Genomic DNA, 8,085 nt, shown 5'->3' on the forward strand with positions numbered 1-8,085 from the left:
AAAAAGTAGACAGTTAAAAGTATCACCCAAAATCTTCACTGAATTACTAAGATTAAGATAAATGTGAAAATTGCAGAGCAGAACTGTAATTTACCAGAACACGTGGGTAAAATAATTCATCCAACATGTGAGTGGAAAGGCATGAAATCAGTAGGTCCTTTCTAGAATACCACCATAGCAGGTCATGGTTTATTTTTCTTTTAATTCCAGCATTATGGAAATTCATTCATGATAGCCACTGGATTTGGCACAAAGATACACTAATTTTTTCATACTGTCTGGATTTTTCATTTCTATTTCCTTTTTTAAAAGCATGTAATTAGTTACATACCTTTCTCCAAATGCCTCCTGATATACCAGTGATTTGGATTCTATACTAGTAAAGAAGGTTGGAATTAGTTTTAATCTAGGTTAGAAACAGATAAAAGCTAAACTTGGTCAAATGGCATACATTGTTTTCTGGAAGACACTTCATTATTTTATAATTCTGTCTTGTCTTTGCTATCAGGAGGTAGCTTTCTTTCCATCAATTTTTAGTAAGTCTACCCTCTCAGTTAGGCATCTTTCCAAATAAGTCTCTCAAATAGAAATGAGCAGATTACCCTTCAGTTTCACATACATTCTGGTGAATATCCTGTTCACAATGTAAGAGATGGAAGGAAAACCTACAGTTGTTTTAATTTGGAACCAAAATAATCACTTCTCTCCAGTGAAGGCTTAGCGGGCGCGGGGGGGGGGGGGCAGGCAGGGGGGAAATGGGCCAGATAGAAAAAGAAATACTTGGTGGAGGGGCAATGCAGCAGGATCAAAAAAATTTTAATAATTTAAGTAAAACAATAAAACAAACACAATACCTTAGTGTGGCAAATAGGCTAGCGAAGGAGAGACCATCTGATCACCCAGAAGCACCCTGAGCTGGGGTCCTGGGCTGTGTCATCCCGCCAGCGAGTAAACTTCATGTGTGCGTAGGGGTGTGCCTCTGTATAGACCCATGGAGATTTAACAGGGAAAGAGCCTGGCCCATTTTTAATTTGGGTCTGTTTGCTTGCATTTAGCACTTAAGGGCTCTACATTCAGTCTGGTCAAAAGAGTGATGAAGCACTCCTTGCTTATGCCTCAAATCAGAAATGCATGAAGTGCAGCTGCAGAGATAATACATTTTCCCCAAAGGCTTTGGCTGAGCAAATTAGGTGTCAATGGGGTGCCTGTGCAGGCAGTACTCTCTCTAATTAGTCTCTTGAGCCTAGTTGGTGGCGGGTATGAGATGATCTAATCAATTGGTCTGTGTCTGATGGTTCCTGTAAAAATCCTACCAGGCAGACTCTCTCCCACAGGTCACCCACCTGCACAGCGGGACTGCTCATTTTCATTTTTCATCTCCTCCATCACATGATGCTGACAGTTGGTTTTAAGAAAATTGAATCCAAAAAATATCTAGTTCATAGGGCACATGGGTCAGAACAAAATTGCATTATGGGTACCAGCGATCCAATTAATTAATATTTATAGCTGAGAAGCTCTATGTAGATATTTCTGAATAAGGATTTTATCAATAAAATCCAATTTCTTGTTTAAAACATTCATTTCTAGAGAAAGAACACTAAAAGCAGAAAGCAAGATAAAAATGGCATCCATTAATCTAATGATTTATATACCTATGAATTGTTGTGCACATAGCTGAGCTTATAATTTATATTCATTGTTCATTTGTATTATGTGTGCAGTCTATTTTAATAATCTATTAAATGTAAGGGAAGGATTTGCATTACTATTATATTTTACTTCCCTATGAATGTCATATACTCTCCTTTCACCTATATCGCCACCCATCACATGTATGATTACATTTAGGTTTTAAAGAATTTTTCTAGCAGTAAACTCACCTACCTTGAAAACTGGAACTGATACCAATGTTGCCCAAGGAGGGAGAAGGACATCGCATGTGCTGGTGAACAATGTCAGTCAGGGCACTTGGCACAGTTTGAGCTATAGAGTCATCTCACAGAGATGGGGGTCTAGCTCTCACTGGCACCTCCCTTCCTTTTATTTTATTTTAATTATTGGATACTTTCATTAAATGTCTGACCCCGAACCTAACTAAATGGACTTAGCCATAATCACTGTTCACCATTTATCATCCAGTTACTATTACTAATGGATAATTATCCGATTAGGTACATGTGATTCTTCTGGAAATTACACTTAAAGAATCAGGACAAAGACAAGGACAAACACCATCAATGGCTAAAAAAAAAAAAAGTATAATACCAACCCAACAGAATAATAACTTGCCATGGACTATGGTGACGGTATAGTTTATTGTTACATGAAATCAGATATACTGAAAAGCAAAGCATTCTTTTTTTAAATATGTTTTTATTTATTTCATAGAAAGGAAAAGAGAAGAAGAAGAGAGATAGAAACATCAATGATGAGAGAGAATTATTGATCAGCTGCCTCCTGCACGCCCCCTACTGGGGATTAAGCCCACAACCAAAGACATGTGCCATGACTGGGAATCGAACCCATGACCTCTGGTTCATGGGTCAGTGCTCAACCACTGAGCGATACCATCCAGAACCTTTGTTTTTGATAGATCCCTCTCCCTCTGTATAAGTGACTGACCTCTCCTTGTCACATGTCCACATCCTATTCCATCTCTAAGGCCCAAATCAAGTCTCACTCATATTATGAAACTTTTCTGGCTTCTAACAAGACTCTCTCCTTGCAAAGTGTGGGATGGGGGCTATGGCAGTAGTTTCCATGCAATTATTTCTGCTAAGGTGGCAACTTTTTTAAGGGATTTGATAAAGGCATTTCTGGACAACCTGGCAGAGGTGAGAGGTGGCCAAGTGAGCCACATAGAGAACTATCCCACAGCAGCAACTATTTGAGACAACTAAGGTAGCAAAAGGCCTATATGTGTTGTCCATCTACCCCCAGGCCTCTCCCTCCACCCCACATCTCTCCCAGAAACTTAAGGTAAGGACTTTTGTTTACATTTGACTCAGTCACTGAGGACAGAGAACTCTTATGAATGGAATGTTACCCCCTTCTTCACACCATTTACCAAAATGAACTAAAAATTGATTAAAGTTCTAAATGTAAGGACTAAATTCTTAGAAGAAAGCATAGCGGTAAATCTTTATCATCTTAGACTTGGCAATGGATTTTTTGATCTGACACCAAAACCATAAGCAACAAAATGAAAAATGGATAAATAGGACTTCATCCAAATTAAAATTTCTTGTGCATCAAAGAACACTGTCAACATAGTGAAAGGCAATCCACTAAAAGGCAGTAAATATTTGCAAATCAAAATACAAATATTTAAAGAACTCCTACAACTTAATGACAAAAAGACAAACAATTTGAAAAAGAACCAAGAACTTGAATTAGATATTTCTCCAAAGATAGACAAATGACCAACAAGCATATGAAAAGGCACTCAACACCATTAATAATTAGAGGAAATACAAATCAAAACTGTGGTGAGATACCAGTTCCCACTCCCTATAATCAAGAGGGGGGGAAAAAGAAAGTAATAAATGTTGGCAAGGGTGTGGAGAAATTGGAGAATTTGTATATTGCCAATGGGAATATAGAAAGGTACAGCCACTGTGGAAAACAGTTTGCCAGTTTCTCAAAAAGTTAACTACAGGATTGCCTTATGGCCCAGCAATTTCATTCCTAAGTGTTTACCCAAAAGAATTAAACAAATACTTGCATATGAATATTCATAGCAGCACTGTTTACAGTAGCCAAATTTTGAAAACAGCTCAAATGTGCACTAGTTCATGGATGGGTAAACAAAATGTGGCATATCCATAAAATGGAATACTATTCACCATAAAAAAGAAGGAAGTACTGATACATGCTACACTATAGATGAATTTTAAAAACATTATGTTAAGTGGAAGAAGCCAGACACAATAGGCTGCATGTTGTATGAATCTGTTTCTATGAAATACCCAGAATAGGGAAATACATAGAACAGAAAGCAGATTAGTGGTTGTCAGGAGCTGGGGCAAGGGAGAAACGGTGTGCCTGTTTAAAGGGTATGGGGTCTCTTTGGGGGGTGACAAATGTTTTGGAACAGATAGAGGTGGTGCTGCAAACATTGTAAATGTACTACATGCTTTCATATGGCTAATTTTGTTACATGCATTTCAGCTCAATAAAAAAAAAAAAAGGATGGAAGGTTAAGCGTCCAAAAAATCATCATAGTAAGTGGGAGAAATGAGCAGAGGTGGAGAGGATGCCACCCTCAACTATAAGACTGGAACTTTTTGTTCTCTTGGTCAAGGCAGTGCCTTGCAGGGGTGAGGTCCTTGGTACTACAGCCCACATGGGCAGCAGGGGGGCAGCTGCACTGTGAGTTCTCTGCAAAAGGCCAAGGTTTCCTCTTTGCCCAGGAAGATGACAGTGTGGCATTGGAGAAGGGCACAAGGAGGCCTGACCAGGCCTCGTGACTCACGCTTCTGACGAAGATGATGAGTTGACTCTGGGACTCAGTGAACTAATCAAATCTCTGGGCTTTGTGACTTGAACCTTGGAGTGTTTCCTTTACCCTTCCTGGCAAGACTTTTTTTCCCGTCCTAGAGACTCGGTGAGAAAGCTTAAGGATCAAAAAGAAATGTGGGCAGAGCAGGGTAAACCATCCTTCTCTCTTCTCGAACCGTTCACATGGAAGTAGTTATGGAGTTTAAGCAGCACCATTGCAAATGCACAGTCATGTGCAGGAAGTTAGCAAGAGGCTGGCTAACTTCAGGTTGTGTCAGTTTTCATTCTACGGAAACTAGGGCTAATACTAGACAATGGAGGAATTATAGGCAGCTGGATTTTTTTTTAAAGCATCTATATCCAATTTTCTGCTTCTTATTCATAAAAATGAACAGGATGCAATGTCCTTTTAATGGTCTGTATGATGCTACTGGCACTTAATGAATACCAGTATTACCACTAATGATTAGGGGAAGGAAATTTGCTGAATTCTCTATATTAATCCAAAAGGAGGTTAGATTTTTTTTTTAATTTTATCCTCACCTGAAGACATACTTAGAGGACGGTGTGTGTGTGTGTGTGTGTGTGTGTGTGTGTGTGTGTGTAGAGAGAGAGAGATAAAGAAAGAAGGAAGAGAAGATGGAAAGAGGGAGGGAGGGAAAGAGGGAAGGAAGGAAGGAAGGAAGGAAGGAAGGAAGGAAGGAAGGAAGGAAGGAAGGAAGGAAGGAAGGAAGGAAGGAAAGAAGAGAGGGAGGGAGGGAGGGAGGGAGGGAGGAGGGAGGGAGGTTGGTTGGTTGCTTTTCATATGTGCTTACCAAGGATCAAACCCACAACCCAGGTATGTGCCCTGACCAGGAATTGAACCCACAACCTTGTGGTGCACAGGATGATGCTCAACCAACTGAGCCTCTCCGGCTGGGTGAGGTCAGGTCATTTAAATTCACAGAGTTAAATTCTTTGAAGGGAAGTAAAAGCAGTCAGAACATTTGTTTATCACATTATAAGAATTTTTTTGGGTGAAGGAGGCAACTTTGCCTCAGATACGTGGGCTTGGGGTAGCTGTGGAGAAAACGGATAGGCTCACCCTGGCCTGACCAATTTTGATGTCTCGTGTAATTGAAGAAAAATGAATGATATATGACTTTTTTTTTACCATATAACAATTTTCTCTTTTCCTCCTTTCAGGACTAAGTTGTCATCATTCTGGGAAGAAAAAAAACCATTAATGAAGTGGCCAATCAGAGGAAGGGAATCATGGATCAGTTTCCTTTCACTCCCTGTGGTGGATTTCACTTACAAGAAAATTGAAGCTGGCAAGACCCTGCTTTCTCTGCAATTTATTTAAAACCTTGCACGCATTTGGATACCTTGTGATTCCCAAGAACTATGTGAAGATTAAGCTTCGCTTACTGATCCATGGCATGTATTCTTTTCAGTCTTTTGTGTTTGATTTTGTTTGATTTCCCTCAGCAGCGCAGCGTCTCTGTGAAGGTTTTTATGCTTTTACCAACCATGTCTTAAATACATTAAGACAACACATCTGGTGTTCACACTTCTTCAGTAATATCTGTACTTGAAAGCCACACAGTGGCATGAAACAATGTGCGCTTTCCTGGAGACCACTGCACATTTTGCAACCACCAGGAAGGTCATGTTCAGCTAAAGCAAACCCATGTTCTCTGACTGTTTGGCAACTTGGTCCCTGGCTGTGGGGCCCCCCTTGTCACCTACCTTTTGAGGACATTTCCCAGTTTGGGGTTTTTTTCTTGGAAACACCACACATTTATATAAGATATCAGAACCTGCTTAGCGTTTTCAAGCCACATAGCATGACTGTTTTCCACATAGGTTGGAAGTGAAGAACCAAGTATCAAGCATTAAGAACAAAGGACAGGGATACATTGCTTCCTTTTCAACCTCTGGAGCTGGAGGTGACTTTTTACATGTGTCCTGGGTCTCATCAACATCTTATTGTTTCCATCCACTCTTTGACACGTGGTGTTTTCTTAGTGGAGAAAAGAGTGAGGAACAGAGCGTTCAAAACTTGGGTGAACGGAATCGAATCCGCTGCATGAGCCCTGAAAGCCATCTTTGCTAGTTAACACTTAATAAGCAAGCGACAAAGGGATCCAGAGTTAAAAATTGGCTCATTTACATCAGAGCACCTGTAAATTACATTTTGAAAACATTCCAAGCTGACTGGAAGCCATCCTTGGAGACCCTGACTTTACACTGTCTCCTGGGGAAAAAACTTTGAATGAAGGTTTTAGAAGCAACACGGGACTCATGCTTTAAGGATGGGAAAGGGGAACAGAAAGGCCTGGCTCCCCCTGTTGAAGGCGAGGATGTGACATGGAGGGAAAAGTGGGTTGGGCGTTTGTGGAGCTTTGATCTGGAGGGGAAGCTCTCTGATGGAGGCCGTCTCCCAGGGGGACAGGCCTCACTGCAGAATCCCAGATAATCCTCAGGCCAAGGGGGTGGTTAGGAAATTCATCGAAAGCATGAAACCTAGCTCCTCAGGACACAGATTCCTATGGAAATACTTCTTGTACATTGTGTTACATTTTCCTATTAGTCAGAAAGAAGGAGAGACCAGGAACTTGAAATGCATCGCACTTTGGGGGACCAAGTCTAGGAATTGTGAGCCAGTTTGACAAAGACTTTCTCTGAGAGTCAGGTAAGAGAAAGCTTTTCTATAGTCACACGCAGTATACCTAGGGAATGGGACCCAGACTCCCTAAACATTAAAATGGTACCGTCCCTGGAGTGACATGTGAGTATATAATACAGTCAAGGTCACAATCCATCGTATCTAGAAGTAGCATTCACTGTGAGCTTCTACGTGTTAAGTGAGGAATTATGTACTGGTTGGTGTTAAAGAGAATAAAAGTTACCCGAGGCTAGAGTATTTGCTATTTGCTACCTAGAAATCTTTCCACTCTTCTTTCATGCATTCCAACTCATTCGTAGTCTTTACAGGTATTTTGATTTGTGTATTTAAATTAGGACTTCTTACAGAAAATATGGAGAAGAAAACTTACGTGCAATTAAAAAACAGCCTTGCCTGTGATTTGTCTTGAATTATTCATTTGGGGGAGAGGCTTAACTTTTGTATTTTACTAAGTTAAAACCAAGAGCAACTGATGATTAAATCTTACTATGTACTAAGCTTTCTAACTTGAAAATTTGAAAATATTTAGTGTTAAAATTCTTCAATTAGGCATATTAGAGATATTGCCCCTGTCCCAGGCACCTTCTACTGGGGAAAGGAAACACGCTCGTACTCAGCAGGGGTAAATCTGTTTTATTGCGGGAGACAGACCTCTCAGAAGATCTTGTTTAGGAACTTTTAGTTCCCCCTCCTTGCCATCAGTACAGAACATCCAAAGTTTGGTTTGTCTCTCCCTCCTTTCCTCTCGCATTTGCAATCATGTTCTCCCCCCTCACCCCCACCCTTCTATTCCCACTGTCTCTAGCTAAGGGCAGCCACGAAAATCATTGCAGAATGCGTTCATTAGCAGATTTATTATTCCATTGAGAAAGCACTGGAATGTTTTGTGAGATTATTTTTATAGGAAGGAG

The 8,085-nt window shown here is 40.4% G+C and overlaps 1 protein-coding gene across 1 annotated transcript in view; it reads left to right on the forward strand.

Moving 5' to 3' along the window:
* Nucleotides 1-6,837, forward strand: part of CDK14 (cyclin dependent kinase 14) — a 513,373-nt gene extending 506,536 nt beyond the window's left edge. The window contains exon 15 of the mRNA XM_006084938.3: nt 5,689-6,837. The gene's annotated coding sequence lies outside the window, so the exon portion shown is untranslated. The remainder of the gene's footprint in view (nt 1-5,688) is intronic.
* Nucleotides 6,838-8,085: the final 1,248 nt, after the last annotated feature.

The sequence above is a fragment of the Myotis lucifugus genome, unplaced genomic scaffold (assembly GCF_000147115.1).
Source record: "Myotis lucifugus unplaced genomic scaffold, Myoluc2.0 scaffold_15, whole genome shotgun sequence".
NCBI classification, from domain to species: Eukaryota; Metazoa; Chordata; class Mammalia; order Chiroptera; family Vespertilionidae; genus Myotis; species Myotis lucifugus.